The sequence below is a fragment of the Oncorhynchus gorbuscha genome, linkage group LG23 (genome assembly GCF_021184085.1).
Source record: "Oncorhynchus gorbuscha isolate QuinsamMale2020 ecotype Even-year linkage group LG23, OgorEven_v1.0, whole genome shotgun sequence".
Lineage (NCBI taxonomy): Eukaryota > Metazoa > Chordata > Actinopteri > Salmoniformes > Salmonidae > Oncorhynchus > Oncorhynchus gorbuscha.
The window spans coordinates 4,626,164-4,646,262 of NC_060195.1; the positions used below are offsets into that span (position 1 = coordinate 4,626,164).

The 20,099-nt window shown below is 45.9% G+C and overlaps 1 protein-coding gene across 3 annotated transcripts in view; it reads left to right on the forward strand.

Moving 5' to 3' along the window:
* Positions 1-13,609: 13,609 nt before the first annotated feature.
* LOC124010999 (catenin alpha-1) overlaps positions 13,610-20,099 on the forward strand; it is a 233,760-nt gene continuing 227,270 nt past the window's right edge. The window contains exon 1 of one of the 3 annotated variants that reach the window (XM_046323885.1): positions 13,610-13,751. The gene's annotated coding sequence lies outside the window, so the exon portion shown is untranslated. Of the gene's footprint in view, positions 13,752-14,911; positions 15,276-20,099 lie in introns of those variants that run through there. The other 2 variants (XM_046323886.1, XM_046323884.1) reach the window with 2 other exon arrangements.

The window sequence follows — 20,099 nt, forward strand, 5'->3', positions numbered from 1 at the left end:
CTACTCTGTTTCTCACAAAGACACGGCGGTTGGAACCAAAAATCTCAAATTTGGACTCGTCAGACCAAAGGAAAGATTTTCACCGGTCTAATGTCCATTGCTCGTGTTTCTTGTCCCAAGCAAGTCTCTTCTTCTTATTGGTGTCCTTTAGTAGTGGTTTCTTTGTAGCAATTCGACCATGAAGGCCTGATTCACGCAGTCTCCTCTGAACAGTTGATGTTGAGATGTGTCTGTTACTTGAACTCTGTGAAGCATTTATTTGTGCTACAATCTGAGGTGCAGTTAACTCTAATGAACTTATACTCTGCAGCAGAGGTAACTCTGGGTCTTTCCTTTCCTGTGGCGGTCCTCATGAGAGCCAGTTTCATCATAGCTCTTAATGGATTTTGTGACTACACTTGAAGAAACTTTCAAAGTTCTTGACATTTTCCAGATTGACTGACCTTCACGTTTTAAAGTAATGATCGTTTCTCTTTTCTTATTTGAGCTGTTCTTGCCATAATATGGACTTTGTCCTTTATCAAATAGAGCTATCTTCAACGTCTGTAGTTCTGTCTTTGAGCTGTTCTTGTCTAATGATGTTCTGTATTATGTCATTCTGTCACGCCCTGACCGTAGATGTTTTGTTTGGTCAGGGTGTGATGTGGGTGGGCATTCTATGTTTGTATGTCTAGGTTTTGTATTTCTATGTTTTTGGCCAGGTATGGTTCTCAATCAGGGACAGCTGTCTTTCGTTGTCTCTGATTGAGAACCATACTTAGGTAGCCTGTTAGTTGTGGGTGGTTATTTTCAGTTTAGTGTTGGTTGCACCTTGCAGAACTGTTTTGGCTATTCTTTTGTTATTTTTGTAGTCAGTGAAGCTAATAAAGATTAACACGTATCACGCTGCATTTTGGCCCAATGACTCCTCCTCTTCTTCTTCCGACGAGACACATTATTTATTATTTTTCATGTTTATGTGGACCCTAGGAAGAATAGCTGCTGCTTTTGCAACAGCTGATGAAGATCCTAATAAAATACCCCCAAAATACCAAATCTTCTGTATACCACCCCTACCTTGTGACAACACAACTGATTGGCTCAAACGCATTAAGAAGGAAAGATATTGAACAAATGTACTTTTAACAAGACACATCGGAGGATTGAAATGCATTCCAAGTAACTACCTCATGAAGCTGGTTGAGAGAATGCCAAGAGTGTGCAAAGTTGATATCAAGGCAAAGGGTGGCTACTTTGAATAATCTCAAATATAAAATATATTTTGATTTGTTTAACACTTATTATTTCATAGTTTTGTCGTCTTCACTATTGTTATACAATTTAGAAAATAGTTTTATTTTATTTTATGAAAAACCCTTGACTCACACCTGTATTTACCAAACACCTGTATTTTGGTTACAGGGTGAAAACGCAGGAATCACAATTGGTCTTTAGGTGGCTCCTAATTGGCTCCTAGTTGGCTCCTAGTTTAATATGCCTTCACCCTTCTTTTACAATTCAGGGCAGGCAGAATCAAAACTTATATTGTGTGATAATATGTAAATGCATGGCAGTGTGGGCCTTTAGTACGGTCGTCTATATACTGAAACAAGAAACAGAGGGCTTCCTCCAAAGACAAGTATTCATTTTTCCTGCAGATTACTCACGCAGAGAATTGATTCAACAAACCCCCTTCTTCTAACACATAACCGTACACCATACAAGCCCAAATTAAGTCCGGAGTCAAGTGTGTTGTTTTGTAAAGAGCCCTTTTTTTTGGGGGGGGGGTGCTAATTATTTATGTAGCTGGTTCAGAGTTCTGCTCTTTAATTAATTTAATTAGCACCTACTCCAGACAACTAATAGAGCTGGTGTGTGTGTGTGTGTGTGTGTGTGTGTGTGTGTGTGTGTGTGTGTGTGTGTGTGTGTGTGTGTGTGTGTGTGTGTGTGTGTGTGTGTGTGTGTGTGTGTGTGTGTGTGTGTGTGTGTGTGTGTGCGTGCGTGCGTGCGTGCGTGCGTGCGTGTGTGTGTGTGTGTGTGTGCGCGTGTGTGTGTGTGTGTGCGTGAAGTCATGCGTTGTGTGTGCGTCTGTGCATCGTGTGTGCTCTCTGTACAGTGTTTCGCTCTCCAGAAGTCATTGTTGTTGGCCTTCAATGTACTCTCTGGACCATTATTTATTTCCTTTTCCCGTCCTCCTTGCCTCTGAATAGAGCTGATCTTCCAGTAGACAGGAAGGTCCCCCTCCTGCCTCTGAATAGGGCTGAGCAGTAGACAGGCAGTTTCCTCTCTAATAGAGCTGAGACGCCTCAGTAGACAGGCAGGTCCGTCCTCCTCAATGTTTTGTCATATTTCATTATTTATTTCGCTTTTCCCGTCCTCCTTGCCTCTGAATAGGGCTGAGTCGTCTCCAGTAGACAGGCAGGTCCCGTCCTCCTCTGAATAGAGCTGAGACGTCTCCAGTAGACAGGCAGGTCCCGTCCTCCTCTGAATAGAGCTGAGACGTCTCCAGTAGACAGGCAGGTCCCGTCCTCCTCTGAATAGAGCAGTAGACAGGCAGGTGAGAGCGTCTCAGTAGACAGGCAGGTCCCGTCCTCCTCTGAATAGAGCTGAGTCGTCTCCAGTAGACAGGCAGGTCCCGTCCTCCTCTGAATAGAGCTGAGACGTCTCCAGTAGACAGGCAGGTCCCGTCCTCCTCTGAATAGAGCTGAGACGTCTCCAGTAGACAGGCAGGTCCCGTCCTCCTCTGAATAGGGCTGAGACGTCTCCAGTAGACAGGCAGGTTTATTCAATAACACACACAGAGCATATGTCCCAAATGGCACCATTGTCATGTTTTGTCTTATATTGTCTTGTCCCTGTGCTTCCCTTCTGTTGTTTCCCCCTGCTGGTCTTATTAGGTTCGTTCCCTTTTTCTATCCCTCTCTCTCCCCCTCCCTCTCTCTCCTCTCTCTATCGTTCCGTTCCTGCTCCCAGCTGTTCCTCATTCTCCTAAACTCACTCATTTAGTCTTTTCACACCTGTCCCCTATTTTGTCCTCTGATTAGAGTCCCTATTTCTCCCCTTGTTTTCCGCTTCTGTCCTTGTCGGATCCTTATATGATGTTCGCTGTGCTGTGTCATTGTCTCGCCCTGTCGTGTCTTGTCTCCTTCAGATGCTGCGTGTGAGCAGGTGTCTAAGTCTGCTACGGTCGGTGCCTTCCCGAGGCAACCTGCAGTCAATGGTCGAGTCTCCAGTCTGTCCTCGTCACTACGAGTGGATTTAAGTTTTTTCATGTTTTGTTTTCTTCTTTGATTGTCCAGGAGTATTGCTTTTGCCTTTTACTGGAATAAAGACTCTGTTTTCGCCAAGTCGCTTTTGGGTCCTCATTCACCTGCATAACAACCATATTCCTTATATAGTGCACTACTTTTGCCCAGAGTCCATAGTATACCACCATAGGAAATAGTGTGCCATTTGCCACCATGATGTTCTGGTCACCGACAGCAGAAAGCAATGCATGGTGTTGTGAGAGCTACTAAATTAGTAACTGAATGTTATTTATAACTTTTTATTTTTTTCAAATTGAGGATACACCGTGCTGCATGGTAAAATTATTTGTGGAAAAGGACTTCTGATAAATTGAAAATAAATTATATTTAGGACTAATTACCACTAAAATGCCATATGAAAATTATAGATGGACAAACTAAATCAATATGTAGACTATAGCAGCCTATAGGTAGGTAGTCTAAATCAGTGTTTCCCAACCCATGGTCCTCGAGTTCCCCCAAACAGTACACATTGGACAAGCACACCTGACTGTTGGATGAGCAGAAGCGAAAAGATGGCGGAAGTGATTCTAATAGCGGTAGAATCAAGAAGAATTGGAATATTGTCCAAAAGAATGGAAAACAGAGCAAAGTAGAGTACAGTGATGAGAATGTCCCTTCGTATCTTGTAGGAGTACGGTTTGTTAATGTGGAGCAGCTTGATCGGATTACCAACCTTGAAGAATCTATTTGAGATATCCAAACTGGTGAAGAGAATTCTGGGTAAATTGAAGGCTGTGAGGATCAGAAGAAACGTCCGTCTCACCCGATTCGATAAGTTTGATGTGTCGTGTGTGTCACTTTGGAAACAGGGTACGGGGGGGGGGGGGGTGATATCTGGCGTCTCGTGGGAAGTCGATTGTTGAAAAGATTAGAAATATTCCTGGAGTGATTGAAGCACGTTGGATGAATCACATGTTTCCCATGCCAATAAAGACCTTGAATTGAATTGGATTGAATTGAATTGAATCGTGTAGAGAATGATGAAAAAAAGTGAAGAGTCTATCTGTTCTTTTAAAAATATTTTTGATATGGAGTCTCTCTCCCTACTCAAGTGCAGTTAGAGTATATTAACTACAGAGTCAGAGCATTTATCCAAAGACCAATGCAGTTTGACCACTGTAAAGCTTTTTGCACATGTTTCAAGTGTTTACAGAAGGGAGAAGGGGAGACGTCCAAGTTTAGTGGAAAAAATATCATATCATGTGTTATAAAAGTGATGAAAATGTCACATGGTGCAATTGTAGCGGGAACCATGAAGCCACACTTTCCCCCAACTGCCCCGCAAGGGTGAAGAAGAATGAGGTGGCCAAAGTCACGGCTGTCCAGAGCATTTCATATGCAGCAGGTGTGAAAAGGGTTGAGGGGTTTGAACGGTGCTCATGAAGAGCGCATGGTGGTGGATAAGGCCTTCACCAGTGGCTGCAGGGGTTGACTTTCACCAGCTGGATCCTGACATTTTAAAGGAGGTGGGATTTGTGGTCTTTATAGCTGTGGTAATTAATGGCACTGCCGAGGTGGAGAGAAGGTGGACTTCATGGTCTTTATAGCTGTGGTAATTAAGGGCACTGCCAAGGTGGAGAGAAGGTGGACTTCGTGGTCTTTATAGCTGTGGTAATTAATGGAACTGCCAAGGTGGAGAGAAGGTGGACTTTGTGGGCTTTATAGCTGTGGTAATTAATGGCACTGCCGAGGTGGAGAGAAGGTGGGATTTGTTGTCTTTATAGCTGTGGTAATTAATGGCACTGCCGAGGTGGAGAGAAGGTGGACTTTGTGGTCTTTATATCTGTAGTAATTAATGGCACTGCCAAGGTGGAGAGAAGGTCCAGGAAGATAGATATTATCGTGGATGCGGCGGAGTGGTTCCTTGGGACTGAAAGATTTCTCGGCAGAGGAGTCACTAGCCGTACCACCTTGTCAGGCCCTAGAGCAGTACCACCCTGTCAGGCCCTAGAGCCGTACCACCCTGTCAGGCCATAGAGCCGTACCACCCTGTCATGTTTTGTCATTTATTATCTTGTCTTGTCCCTGTGCTTCCCATTCTATTCGTTTCCCTCTGCTGGTCTTATTAGGTTCTTTCCCTCTTTCTATCCCTCTCTCTCCTCCTCCCTCTCTCACTCTCTCGCTCTCTCTTCTCTCTATCGTTCCGTTCCTGCTCCCAGCTGTTCCTATTCCCCTAATCATCATTTAGTCTTCCCACACCTGTTCCCGATCCTTTTCCCTGATTAGAGTCCCTATTTCACTCCTTGTTTCCCGTACCTGCCCTGTCGGATCCTCATTTATAATTCACCGTGCTGTGTCAATGTTTTGCCCTGTCGTGTCATGTTTCCCTCAGATGCTGCGTGGTGAGCAGGTGTCTGAGTCTGCTAGGTTCAAGTGCCTTCCCGAGGCAACCTGCAGTTCTCGATCAAGTCTCCAGTCTGTTCTTGTCTTTACGTGTAGTATTATGCTTTTTGTTTTGTAAAGTTTATTCTGGATTAAATACTCTGTTTTCGCCAAGTCGCTTTTGGGTCCTCATTCACCTGCATGACAGAAGGATCCGACCGAGGAATGGACCCAGCGACTACAGACGCTCGTAACACTGCCGTCGAGATCCAGGAGCCATGCTCGGCAGACACGAGCAGGAATTGTCTGCTGCTCGCCATGCCGTGGAGAAACTGGCCGCTCAGGTTTCCGACCTCTCTGGACAGTTCCAGAGTCTTCGTCTCGTGCCACCTGTTACTTCCTGGCCTGCCGAGCCTCCAGAACCTAGGGTTAATAACCCACCTTGCTACTCCGGGCAGCCCACTGAGTGCCGCTCCTTTCTCACCCAGTGTGAGATTGTGTTCTCTCTCCAACCCAACACATACTCTAGAGAGAGCTCGGGTTGCTTACGTCATTTCACTCCTTACTGGCCGGGCCCGAGAGTGGGGCACAGCTATCTGGGAGGCAAGGGCTGATTGTTCTAACAATTACCAGAACTTTAAAGAGGAGATGATTCGGGTTTTTGACCGTTCAGTTTTTGGTGGGGAGGCTTCTAGGGTCCTGGCTTCCTATGCCAAGGTGATCGATCCATAACGGATTACTCTATAGAGTTTCGTACTCTTGCTGCCTCTAGTGACTGGAACGAGCCGGCGCTGCTCGCTCGTTTTCTGGAGGGACTCCACACAGTGGTCAAAGATGAGATTCTCTCTCGGGAGGTTCCTTCCTGTGTAGACTCTTTGATTGCTCTCGCCATCCGCATAGAACGACGGGTAGATCTTCGTCACCAGGCTCGTGGAAGAGAGCTCGCATCAACGGTGTTTCCCTGCTCCGCATCGCAACCATCTCCCTCCTCTGGCTCTGAGACTGAGCCCATGCAGCTGGGAGGGATTTGCATCTCGACTAAGGAGAGGGAACGGAGGATCACCAACCGCCTGTGCCTCTATTGCGGATTTGATGGACATTTTGTTAATTCATGTCCAGTAAGAGGCCAGAGCCCATCAGTAAGCGGAGGGCTACTGGTGAGCGCTACTACTCAGGTCTCTTCATCTAGATCTTGTACTACTATGTCGGTCCATCTACGCTGGACCGGTTCGGGTGCTACATGCAGTGCCTTGATTGACTCTGGGGCTGAGGGTTGTTTCATGGACGAAGCATGGGTTCGGAAACATAACATTCCTTTCAGACAGTTAGACAAGCCTACGCCCATGTTTGCCTTAGATGGTAGTCATCTTCCCAGTATCAAATTTGAGACACTACCTTTAACTCTCACAGTATCTGGTAACCACAGTGAGACTATTTCTTTTTTGATTTTTCATTCACCTTTCACACCTGTTGTTTTGGGTCATCCCTGGCTAGTATGTCATAATCCTTCTATTAATTGGTCTTGTAATTCTATCCTATCCTGGAACGTATCTTGTCATGTGAAGTGCTTAATGTCTGCCATCCCTCCCATTTCTTCTGTCCCCACTTCTCAGGAGGAACCTGGCGATTTGACAGGAGTGCCGGAGGAATATCATGATCTGCGCACGGTCTTCAGTCGGTCCCGAGCCAACTCCCTTCCTCCTCACCGGTCGTATGATTGTAGTATTGATCTCCTTCCGGGGACCACTCCTCCTCGGGGTAGACTATACTCTCTGTCGGCTCCCGAACGTAAGGCTCTCGAGGATTATTTATCTGTGTCTCTTGACGCCGGTACCATAGTGCCTTCTTCCTCTCCGGCCGGGCGGGGTTCTTTTTGTTAAGAAGGACGGTACTCTGCGCCCCTGCGTGGATTATCGAGGGCTGAATGACATAACGGTTAAGAATCGTTATCAGCTTCCCCTTATGTCATCAGCCTTCGAGATTCTGCAGGGAGCCAGGTGCTTTACTAAGTTGGACCTTCGTAACGCTTACCATCTCGTGCGCATCAGAGAGGGGGACGAGTGGAAAACGGCGTTTAACACTCCGTTAGGGCATTTTGAGTACCGGGTTCTGCCGTTTGGTCTCGCCAATGCGCCAGCTGTTTTTCAAGCATTAGTTAATGATGTTCTGAGAGACATGCTGAACATCTTTGTTTTTGTCTATCTTGACGATATCCTGATTTTTTCACCGTCACTCGAGATTCATGTTCAGCACGTTCGACGTGTTCTACAGCGCCTTTTAGAGAATTGTCTCTACGTAAAGGCTGAGAAGTGCTCTTTTCATGTCTCCTCCGTTACTTTTCTCGGATCCGTTATTTCCGCTGAAGGCATTCAGATGGATTCCGCTAAGGTCCAAGCTGTCAGTGATTGGCCCGTTCCAAGGTCACGTGTCGAGTTGCAGCGCTTTTTAGGTTTCGCTAATTTCTATCGGCGTTTCATTCGTAATTTCGGTCAAGTTGCTGCCCCTCTCACAGCTCTTACTTCTGTCAAGACGTGTTTTAAGTGGTCCGGTTCCGCCCAGGGAGCTTTTGATCTTCTAAAAGAACGTTTTACGTCCGCTCCTATCCTCGTTACTCCTGACGTCACTAGACAATTCATTGTCGAGGTTGGCGCTTCAGAGAGGTAGGCGTGGGAGCCATTCTATCCCAGCGCTTCCAGTCTGACGATAAGGTTCATCCTTGCGCTTATTTTCTCATCGCCTGTCGCCATCTGAGCGCAACTATGATGTGGGTAACCGTGAACTGCTCGCCATCCGCTTAGCCCTAGGCGAATGGCGACAGTGGTTGGGGGCGACCGTTCCTTTTGTCGTTTGGACAGACCATAAGAACCTTGAGTACATCCGTTCTGCCAAACGACTTAATGCCCGTCAAGCTCGTTGGGCGTTGTTTTTCGCTCGTTTCGAGTTTGTGATTTCTTACCGTCCGGGTAGCAAGAACACCAAGCCTGATGCCTTATCCCGTCTGTTTAGTTCTTCTGTGGCTTCTACTGATCCCGAGGGATTCTTCCTTATGGGCGTGTTGTCGGGTTGACAGTCTGGGGAATTGAAAGACAGGTTAAGCAAGCACTCACGCACACTGCGTCGCCGCGCGCTTGTCCTAGTAACCTCCTTTTCGTTCCTGTTTCCACTCGTCTGGCTGTTCTTCAGTGGGCTCACTCTGCCAAGTTAGCTGGTCATCCCGGTGTTCGAGGCACTCTTGCGTCTATTCGCCAGCGATTTTGGTGGCCGACTCAGGAGCGTGACGCGCCGTTTCGTGGCTGCTTGTTCGGACTGCGCGCAGACTAAGTCGGGTAACTCTCCTCCTGCCGGTCGTCTCAGACCGCTCCCATTCCTTCTCGACCATGGTCTCACATCGCCCTAGACTTCATTACCGGTCTGCCTTTGTCTGCGGGGAAGACTGTGATTCTTACGGTTGTCGATAGGTTCTCTAAGGCGGCACATTTCATTCCCTCGCTAAACTTCCTTCCGCTAAGGAGACGGCACAAATCATTATCGAGAATGTGTTCAGAATTCATGGCCTCCCGTTAGACGCCGTTTCAGACATAGGCCCGCAATTCACGTCACAGTTTTGGAGGGAGTTCTGTCGTTTGATTGGTGCGTCCGTCAGTCTCTCTTCCGGGTTTCATCCCCAGTCTAACGGTCAAGCAGAGAGGGCCAATCAGACGATTGGTCGCATACTACGCAGCCTTTCTTTCAGAAACCCTGCGTCTTGGGCAGAACAGCTCCCTGGGCAGAATACGCTCACAACTCGCTTCCTTCGTCTGCTACCGGGTTATCTCCGTTTCAGAGTAGTCTGGGTTACCAGCCTCCTCTATTCTCTTCCCAGCTTGCCGAGTCCAGCGTTCCCTCCGCTCAAGCGTTTGTCCAACGTTGTGAGCGCACCTGGAGGAGGGTGAGGTCTGCACTTTGCCGCTACAGGGCACAGACTGTGAGAGCCGCTAATAAACGCAGGATTAAGAGTCCTAGGTATTGTTGCGGCCAGAGAGTGTGGCTTTCCACTCGCAACCTTCCTCTTACGACAGCTTCTCGTAAGTTGACTCCGCGGTTCATTGGTCCGTTCCGTGTCTCCCAGGTCGTCAATCCTGTCGCTGTGCGACTGCTTCTTCCGCGACATCTTCGTCGCGTCCATCCTGTCTTCCATGTCTCCTGTGTTAAGCCCTTTCTTCGCACCCCCGTTCGTCTTCCCTCCCCCTCCCGTCCTTGTCGAGAGCGCACCTATTTACAAGGTACATAAGATCATGGACATGCGTTCTCGGGGACGGGGTCACCAATACTTAGTGGATTGGGAGGGTTACGGTCCTGAGGAGAGGAGTTGGGTTCCGTCTCGGGACGTGCTGGACCGTTCACTCATTGATGATTTCCTCCGTTGCCGCCAGGATTCCTCCTCGAGTGCGCCAGGAGGCGCTCGGTGAGTGGGGGTACTGTCATGTTTTGTCATTTATTATCTTGTCTTGTCCCTGTGCTTCCCATTCTATTCGTTTCCCTCTGCTGGTCTTATTAGGTTCTTTCCCTCTTTCTATCCCTCTCTCTCCCCCTCCCTCTCTCACTCTCTCGCTCTCTCTTCTCTCTATCGTTCCGTTCCTGCTCCCAGCTGTTCCTATTCCCCTAATCATCATTTAGTCTTCCCACACCTGTTCCCGATCCTTTTCCCTGATTAGAGTCCCTATTTCACTCCTTGTTTCCCGTACCTGCCCTGTCGGATCCTCATTTATAATTCACCGTGCTGTGTCAATGTTTTGCCCTGTCGTGTCGTGTTTCCCTCAGATGCTGCGTGGTGAGCAGGTGTCTGAGTCTGCTAGGTTCAAGTGCCTTCCCGAGGCAACCTGCAGTTCTCGATCAAGTCTCCAGTCTGTTCTTGTCTTTACGTGTAGTATTATGCTTTTTGTTTTGTAAAGTTTATTCTGGATTAAATACTCTGTTTTCGCCAAGTCGCTTTTGGGTCCTCATTCACCTGCATGACAACCCTGACAGGCCCTAGAGCCGTACCACCCTGACAGGCCCTAGAGCCGTACCACCCTGACAGGCCCTAGAGCCGTACCTCCCTGTCAGGCCATAGAGCCGTACCACCCTGTCAGGCCCTAGAGCCGTACCACCCTGTCAGGCCCTAGAGCCGTACCACCCTGTCAGGCCCTAGAGCTGTACCAACCTGACAGGCCCTAGAGCCGTACCACCCTGTCAGGCCCTAGAGCCGTACCACCCTGACAGGCCATAGAGCCGTACCACCCTATCAGGCCCTAGAGCCGTACCACCCTGACAGGCCATAGAGCCGTACCACCCTGACAGGCCATAGAGCCGTACCACCCTATCAGGCCCTAGAGCCGTACCACCCTGACAGGCCCTAGAGCCGTACCACCCTGACAGGCCCTAGAGCCGTACCATCCTGTCAGGCCCTAGAGCCGTACCACCCTGACAGGCCCGTCAATCAGTATGCGTTACAACCGGTGCTGGCTTGTCCATCTCGTTAGTGGGACGGTGTTTCACCTGTGCTGGCCCAGGTGCTATTTAAGGGTCTGGCCCAGTGCTTCCTCCCAACTAGCAGTGAGGACTAAGCCCAGAAGCAGCCCTTGAATCAGCCCAGAATCAGGTGTTGGACTCAGGCCAGATTCAAAATGAATGACTTCCCAGAATCGGCCCAAGTATATCTGGCCTTTTCCGTCTACCGGAATTCAGCCAACTTTGCCGGGATCTTGCCAGAACCTCCCCCCAGAAGTGGCCCGATGCTAATTGAAATAAATGTACACAAAATGTAGTCATTTTAAATATTACTATCATGTTTTTTATACATTCAAATTATACCCATCCACAAAAAAAAACATGTCTCTGAGAAAACACCGTACACCTGGTGACCGCGTCAGCGTGCGAGTGCCAGGCCTGCCACAGGAGTTGCTACAGCGGAATGGAACACTGACATCCCGGCCGGCCAAACCCTCCCCTTACTCGGACGTAGCTGGACCAATTGTGCGTCGCCTCTTGGGTCTCCCGATCGCGACCAGCAAGGGTCTCGAACCAGCATCTGTTGCAACGCAGTTTGCACTGCGGTGCAGTGTCTTAGACCGCTGCGCCACTCACCCACAAAGTTTTAAAAACTTATCAATTGCCTTGCACAAAGTATCAAAATACTAATATACTACACATGGTGTGTGTCTTTTAGTGGGAGCTCATGGTGGGTGACTTTTAGTGGGCGCTCATGGTGGGTGTCTTTTAGTGGGAGCTCATGGTGGGTGACTTTTAGTGGGAGCTCATGGTGGGTGTCTTTTAGTGGGAGCTCATGGTGGGTGTCTTTTAGTGGGAGCTCATGGTGGGTGCTCATGGTGGGTGTCTTTTAGTGGGAGCTCATGGTGGGTGCTCATGGTGGGTGTCTTTTAGTGGGCGCTCATGGTGGGTGTCTTTTAGTGGGAGATCATGGTGGGTGTCTTTTAGTGGGAGCTCATGGTGGGTGTCTTTTAGTGGGAGCTCATGGTGGGTGTCTTTTAGTGGGAGCTCATGGTGGGTGTCTTTTAGTGGGAGCTCATGGTGGGTGACTTTTAGTGGGAGCCTTTTGGGTTTCAGTTGTTGCTAGTCAGCATTCAGTGGACACTCCCATAAGTGTCTCTCAGAACCTCTCTTAAAACCCCACCTGTTTTGGTTGTTGACCAGTGTTAGTTCCCGCTTCTGTTTGAGTAATATTTGGGGTTTTCTTGCTGGCGATCGTATTACACATGAAGTGATCCACACCAAGGAGATGTAGGATCCAAATTCACCAAGTGTCTGCAATGACGTTCATAAAACTCCACTACAGTAGTGAGTCATTTAGCAGACTATCTGATCCAGAGACTACAGTAGTGAGTCATTTAGCAGACTCTCTGATCCAGAGACTACAGTAGTGAGTCATTTAGCAGACTCTCTTATCCAGAGCCACTACAGTAGTGAGTCATTTAGCAGACTCTCTGATCCAGAGCTACTTACAGTAGTGAGTCATTTAACAGACTATCTTATCCAGAGACTACAGTAGTGAGTCATTTAGCAGACTCTCTGATCCAGAGCTACTTACAGTAGTGAGTCATTTAGCAGACTCTCTGATCCAGAGCTACTTACAGCAGTGAGTCATTTAGCAGACTCTCTGATCCAGAGCTACTTACAGTAGTGAGTCATTTAGCAGACTCTCTGATCCAGAGCTACTTACAGTAGTGAGTCATTTAACAGACTCTCTTATCCAGAGACTACAGTAGTGAGTCATTTAGCAGACTCTCTCATCCAGAGACTACAGTAGTGAGTCACTTAACAAACTCTCTTATCCAGAGCCACTACAGTAGTGAGTCATTTAACAGACTCTCTGATCCAGAGCTACTTACAGTAGTGAGTCATTTAGCAGACTCTGATCCAGAGCTACTTACAGTAGTGAGTCATTTAGCAGACTCTCTTATCCAGAGAGACTTACAGTAGAGTGCAATACATTTTCACATTTTTTTTTTTTTCGTACTGGTACCCCATGAAATTCGTACCCACAACCCTGCTGTAGCCATGCTCAAACACCTGAGTTTAACGGGACCACTGTTGTCAGTTCAGCTCTATGATTGGAAAGGTCCTCAAAACGCAAAAGAAAAAAACCTCATCAAGATGTTGCCTACATCTAATAGTCCTTCTTATCACGTGTAATTATTACAAATATAATATTATCACTCTTACGATGATTGCTCGTTTAGTAAAGTTAAATCAAAGCTTAATCAAGGCCTATCAAGATCAACATAATGATTAATTTGTATTTTACATAGGAGATACAAATATAATAGCATGTATGCCTACTGTAGCATAGTAGGTTTATAATTTGTAAGACCAAAAATACCTAAATAATTTTTCATCTAAAGCTGGGTAGTCAAATATGTTCCTCACACGGGACAAAACTCAACAGCGCACGCGTCGCAGACATTTCTTTAGTTTTCAAATACAAATACGGGTTTCTCTAAAATAACATGGTGGCTGTGGTTAGGACGTTTTTTTAAAAAACTCTTAGGTGACTCTCAAAGTTGTCAGTCAAACCCTGTTTCTCCACAACAGCTCTTGGAAGTGAAGCTCACGTGTTGGGGATGTGTTTGTTCGTGTGTTCTTAGCCAGGTGCGATCAGAGGTAAATTGCAACTTAATTACCTCATGCCTTTGTAATATTTTGTATTTTTGGATTACGGTAACTATTTCTCAGATCTAATTCTGCTGTTGACATTATGTTTTGATCGCTAGTTCAGTCCTGTTTATATTTGTCAGTCACCGGGATCGGCTGGTAAAACAAGCCAGACCACGATAAAGGCTAAATAATTCTGTATTTTGTATATTATCTACCTCACTTGCTTTGGCAATGTTAACACATGCCAATAAAGCCCCTTGAATTGAAATGTAATTAATTCTGACACTGCCAGAATTTGGTTGGAGCCTACTGCCGCGTTCAAAACCACTAGGAGCTTGGAACTCGGAAATCTCCGACTTCCGACTAGAGTGTGTTCAAAACAACAAGGAACTGTGGCGGGGAAAAAGAGCTCAGATCTGGGAAAAAATCGAGTTGAACACTCATCCAACTCGCAATTCCAACGCGGGGCCTCGGTCCTCTTTTTAGAGTTCCGACCTGAAGAACACTTGACGTCATGATTTTGGTCTGGTATTTTGTGAGTTCCCAGTTGATTTGAACGCGGCACACGATGGCACGTAGCCGTCCTTTAATGGCAGACTTCGACCCTGTCACATTGTACAAGCCTAAGAATTGACCCACGACGTGTAAACAATCGTACAGTCTGCAAAGGACTTTTAAGGTCATGGCCAATATTCATAAAGTGTCACATTAGTAGAGGAGTACTGATCTAGGATCAGGTTCTCCCTGTCCATTCATTATAATCTAAAAGGCAATACCGAAACTAGATTTTAGTTTGGGTCGTTGGATGATTTGGGACACGGGAGGACGGTCAATTTCTCATTTGGGTGTCGAGCTGACAAAGTTTAAGAACCCCTGGCCTGTTTCATTGAACTTGTTGTTTTATGTTTAATTACATTTTTTTCATGGGCTACTGGTTAGACTAATTAGGCTATTAAAAACAAATAAAATACTTGTGGCACACCTTCCCCGAGGAAATTGGAGCTTCCTCCAGCTAAACTGATTTAGCTCGAATAAATTGGAAATTCCTTCCATTGGGTTTCGTTAGAAAAATTCCTCATTAGATCCTTATAAGGTAAAGCGTTGACGTTTCAGCACCACGCCTTATAAACACCTGATAACGCTTTTGTCAGGTCATAGTCTCCCGGTTCTGCCCTTTTCCGTGACTTCAGGAAATAGCACACTGACCCTCTCTCTCTCTCTTCCCCACCCTTCAGGGAATAGTTACTGACCGAAACCTTTTTCAAAGTTGAGGAATCCTTTTGTAATTCCAACATCTATCGTATATTGTGGCTTTCAATAGTTTTTTTGTTAACCAAACAACACAAAGTATCGAAGCTTAATTTCCCCTTTTTAACACGTCGAGGGGAGTAAACGTCGGCTGGGAAAGAGGAAAACTTGGAATCAGGGGACGAATTCCCGATTTCAATCCACCATTTTGAGGTGTTTTTTGTGTGTTTTTGTTGTTGTTTTTGAACTGAACAAGTTTTCCAAGTGTATTGTTGCCTTTCGGTAAGTTTTCACTGTGATTGAAGTTGTTTTTTTTGTTTTACTGTGATTTAGTTGCAGAAGTAGCTGGTTTGTTTTTACTCGTTTTAATCCGTTACTGTAACTTTGTTACAATTTATTTGTTTCATTGTTTCAACGTAATACGAAACCTCTTCAGTCATTCTCGCTGTTTATTGTGCTCGTTAACGTTAGTAACACCTGGTTAGTTACCTATTATTGTATGTATTTGATATATATATATATGTATATGTGTTTTTGTTTTGTAACGTTAGATTATTAGCTTGTTCATTTAATGGTCAACTTTACATCTTTTGCTTGTTGGTAAACTTCAACAGTCAAAACAGTATGTTTTTTTTTGTGTTGCTGTTGTTGAAAGTGTTTATCGTTTTGTTAGTTAGTAACGTGAAGCTAACTCAATTAGCCGCTAATCACTAATATTTGTCCTTCTCTAAAACCGGCTCTGGTGTAAAGGCCCCGAAATACCGAGACATTTCAGCGAGCCAGGGGCATAGTATTAGTTTTGTAAGCTCGTTAAGTGAAGACTCGTTAGTTCACTAAACAGTAAGTGTTAACTTTTTAATTTAAAATATCTAGTCGAGGATATTTGGGGGACGGCAGCAGGCAAGTGATTGAGCGTTAACTATTATTCCATTAAAAGATACAAATGGGAAATTATAGGAGCCTGAACGAGGCAATTAACCCACTGTTCTCTGGGAGGCAGTCATTGTAAATAAGAATTTGTTCTTAACTGACTTGCCTCGTTAAATAATATTAAAATAAAAAATACCACGGGTATGACATACTTATTTTAACTGCTCTAGTTATACGGAACTAAAATATAAACATAACATGCAACAATTTCAAAGATTTTGCTGAGTTACTGTTACTTTTTAAGGAAATCAGTAAATTGACAAATTATTTTAGGCCCTCATCTATGAATTTCAGTTGACTGGGCAGGGGCGCAGCCATCGGAGGGCCTGGGAGGGTTAGGCCCACCCACTGGGGAGTAGGGATGTACGGTAAACCTTTTTTTTTTTGCGATTATACCGATATTGATGCACAGACTGTTTTTTAAAATTATTTTTTTACTTCACCTTCTATACCGGTATTTGAATGTTTGATAAACGTGATGCGCAGTGTGTAAGGTTCATTTTTATAGTTCGCTACTTAAGTCATCTCTCTATGCCGCTTTAGACACAGACCTAGCCATGCCCCCTGTCACTCAAGGAGCGCAGTTGATGTTCCTCAACCACGAGACACTTTGCGTTCAGTCTGCATGGTCAATGCAGCACATGCAACAATGTTGATGACAACAATGCTGTTTTCACTTTGCTTCTTAATATAAATCTACTAGCGTTCTATAATTACACTATTAGCTTATGTTTCTTACATATTCTAACAGTTTGTCTTTTCTTAGCAAGTTGTTCCTAAATCTTGTGAGCCGCTAATGCTAATCGCTAGCTGGCTAACAAGTGCACTGAGTAAGAGCAAGCGTAATTAGCTATACAGCCTGATAATACCAGTGATTGTATAGACCCAAATCAGTATGTTGTTTGTTAAACAGTGTCACCTAAATTAGAGGTAAACGCAAAGCAAGAATGTTAGCTACATGACGTAGCTAAGAGAAAACATTCAATGTATCCAAAGATTATAGGGTCCCCTAGGAAACGCCTATCAACGCATTAGTTCCTATCCGTTCACAATAAATTCTCCCTGGCATTTTCATTTGTTGTCATGTCAAGCAACACTGTATTCAAAGTGCCCACTATTATATTCTAACTATATAATTAGAATAGACATTCTGTTCCCATGATTCCAAGTGTTTTGCTATAAATCGCAAGTCTAATTGCAACATTTGGTTAAAAACAAGGCCCGAATTACTTGGCCATATCATGCAGCCCTATGTGGAAATTATCTTCAATGCAGAAATTGATGGGGGGGATTGAAGTTGAATTGAACAGTATAAACCAATCAGAATAGAGAGAGACATTGAAATCACTTAGATTGTATGTGTTGCCTCCTTAGGGTCATGCACAACTCATAAAGAAAATGTAGACCCCCCCCCGGCAATCTCGCTGGTGTGGAGATCCTGGGTTGTCATGGTTACACGTGGTCAACGGTTGTGAGGCCAGTTGGACGTACTGCCAAATTTTTCTAAAACAACGCAGGCGGCTTATGGTTGAGAAATGAACATGAAATTCTCTGGAAACCACTGTGGTGGACATTACTGCAGTCATTATGCCAATTGCGCGCTCCCTTAATTTGAGACGTCTGTGACAAAAATCTGCACTTTTTTTAGTGGCCTTTTATTTTCCCCAGCATAAGGTGCACCTGTGTAATGAGTCTTTAAATGTTTTTTTTTTTTTGTTTTTCTCTGCTTCTTGATATGTCATACCTGTCAGGTGGATGGATTATCTTGGCAAAGGAGAAATGCTCGCTAACAGGGATGTAAACAGATTTGAAAGAAACAAGCTTTTTGAGAATGAAAAGTTTCCAGGATCTTTTATTTCAGCTCATGAAACATGGGACCAACACTTTACATGTTGCGTTGATATTTTTGTTCAGTATAATAGCAATAAGGCACCATGGGTTTGTGGCCAATATACCACAGCTAAGGTCTGTATCCAGGCAGTCTGTGTTGCGTCGCATAAGAACAGCCCTTAGCCGTGATATATTGGCTATATACCACACCCCCTCGGCCTTATTGCTTAATTAACATGTTATTTTACCCATTGCCCCCTCTGTGTATTGAGAGACGGCCCCCTCTGTGTATTGAGAGACGGCCCCCTCTGTGTATTGAGAGACGGCCCCCCTCTGTGTATTGAGAGACGGCCCCCCTCTGTGTATTGAGAGACGGCCCCCCTCTGTGTATTGAGAGACGGCCCCCCTCTGTGTATTGAGAGACGGCCCCCCTCTGTGTCGGCCTGGCAGACCGGGTCCTGGGTCCAGCCCTGCTCAGCCCTGGGGGCATCCTGATTATCCCTGCCACTCAGTGCGTGAAGGCTAATCAATACAAGGCCAGTCGCTGTACTCTGTTCCACTTATGGCTGTCTTCACGGTGGTGGAGAGAGACCTGCTGCCTCTGAAGAGGGGGCATCCATATTTTAAAAGGGACAAAATGTTACTCTGCTCCACTTCAAATCAAATCAAATGTTTATTTGTCACATACACATGGTTAGCAGATGTTAATGCGAGTGTAGCGAAATGCTTGTGCTTCTAGCTCTGACAATGGAGTAATAATCAACAAGTAATCTAGCTTACAATTCCAAAACTACTGTCTTATACACAGTGTAAGGGGATAAGGAACATGTACATAAGGATATATGAATGAGTGATGGTACAGAACGGCATAGGCAAGATACAGTAGATGGTATTGAGTACAGTATATACATATACATATGAGATGAATAATGTGGGGTATGTGAACATTATATTAGGTAGCATTGTTTAAAGTGGCTTGTGATATATTTTACATCAATTCCCATTATTAAAGTGGCTGGAGTTGAGTCAGTGTGTTGGCAGCAGCCACTCAATGTTAGTGGTGGCTGTTTAACAGTCTGATGGCCTTGAGATAGAAGCTGTTTTTCAGTCTCTTGGTCCCAGCTTTGATGCACCTGTACTGACCTCGCCTTCTGCATGATAGCGGGGTGAACAGGCAGTGGTTCGGGTGGTTGTTGTCCTTGATGATCTTTATGGCCTTCCTGTGACATCGGGTGGTGTAGGTGTCCTGGAGGGCAGGTAGTTTGCCCCCGGTGATGCGTTGTGCAGTCCTCACTACCCTTTGGAGAGCCTTACGGTTGTGGGCGGAGCAGTTGCCGTACCAGGCGGTGATACAGCCCGCCAGGATGCTCTCGATTGTGCATCTGTAGAAGTTTCAGTGCTTTTGGTGACAAGCCGAATTTCTTCAGCCTCCTGAGGTTGAAGAGGCGTTGCTGCGCCTTCTTCACAATGCTGTCTGTGTGGGTGGACCAATTCAGTTTGTCTGTGATGTGTACGCCGAGGAACTTAAAACTTTGCTACCCTCTCCACTACTGTTCCATCGATGTGGATAGGGGGGTGTTCCCTCTGCTGTTTCCTGAAGTCCACAATCATCTCCTTAGTTTTGTTGACGTTGAGTGTGAGGTTATTTTCCTGACACCACACTCCGAGGGCCCTCACCACCTCCCTGTAGGCCGTCTCATCGTTGTTGGTAATCAGGCCTACCACTGTTTGTGTCCGCAAACTTGATGATTGAGTTGGAGGCGTGTGTGGCCACGCAGTCGTGGGTGAACAAGGGAGTACAGGAGAGTGCTCAGAACGCACCCTCGTGGGGCCCCAGTGTTGAGGATCAGCGGGGTGGAGATGTTGTTGCCTACCCTCACCACCTGGGGGTGGCCCGACAGGAAGTCCAGTACCCAGTTGCACAGGGTGGGGTCGAGACCCAGGGTCTCGAGCTTGATGACGAGTTTGGAGGGTACTATGGTGTTAAATGCCGAGCTGTAGTCGATGAACAGCATTCTCACATAGGTATTCCTCTTGTCCAGGTGGGTTAGGGCAGTGTGCAGTGTGGTTGAGATCATTTGTGGACCTATTTGGGCGGTAAGCAAATTGGAGTGGGTCTAGGGTGTCAGGTCGGGTGGAGGTGATATGGTCCTTGACTAGTCTCTCAAAGCACTTCATGATGACGGAAGTGAACATTTATGGCTGTCGAACAGTGGTGGAGGGAGACCTGTCTCTGAAGAAGGAGCATCCATTTTTAAACCGGTGTCTGTCCCAAATGTCACGACACCATAGTTGCTGCTCAAATAGCACCCATTTCCCTATATAGTGCACACTACCCCCCCCAGC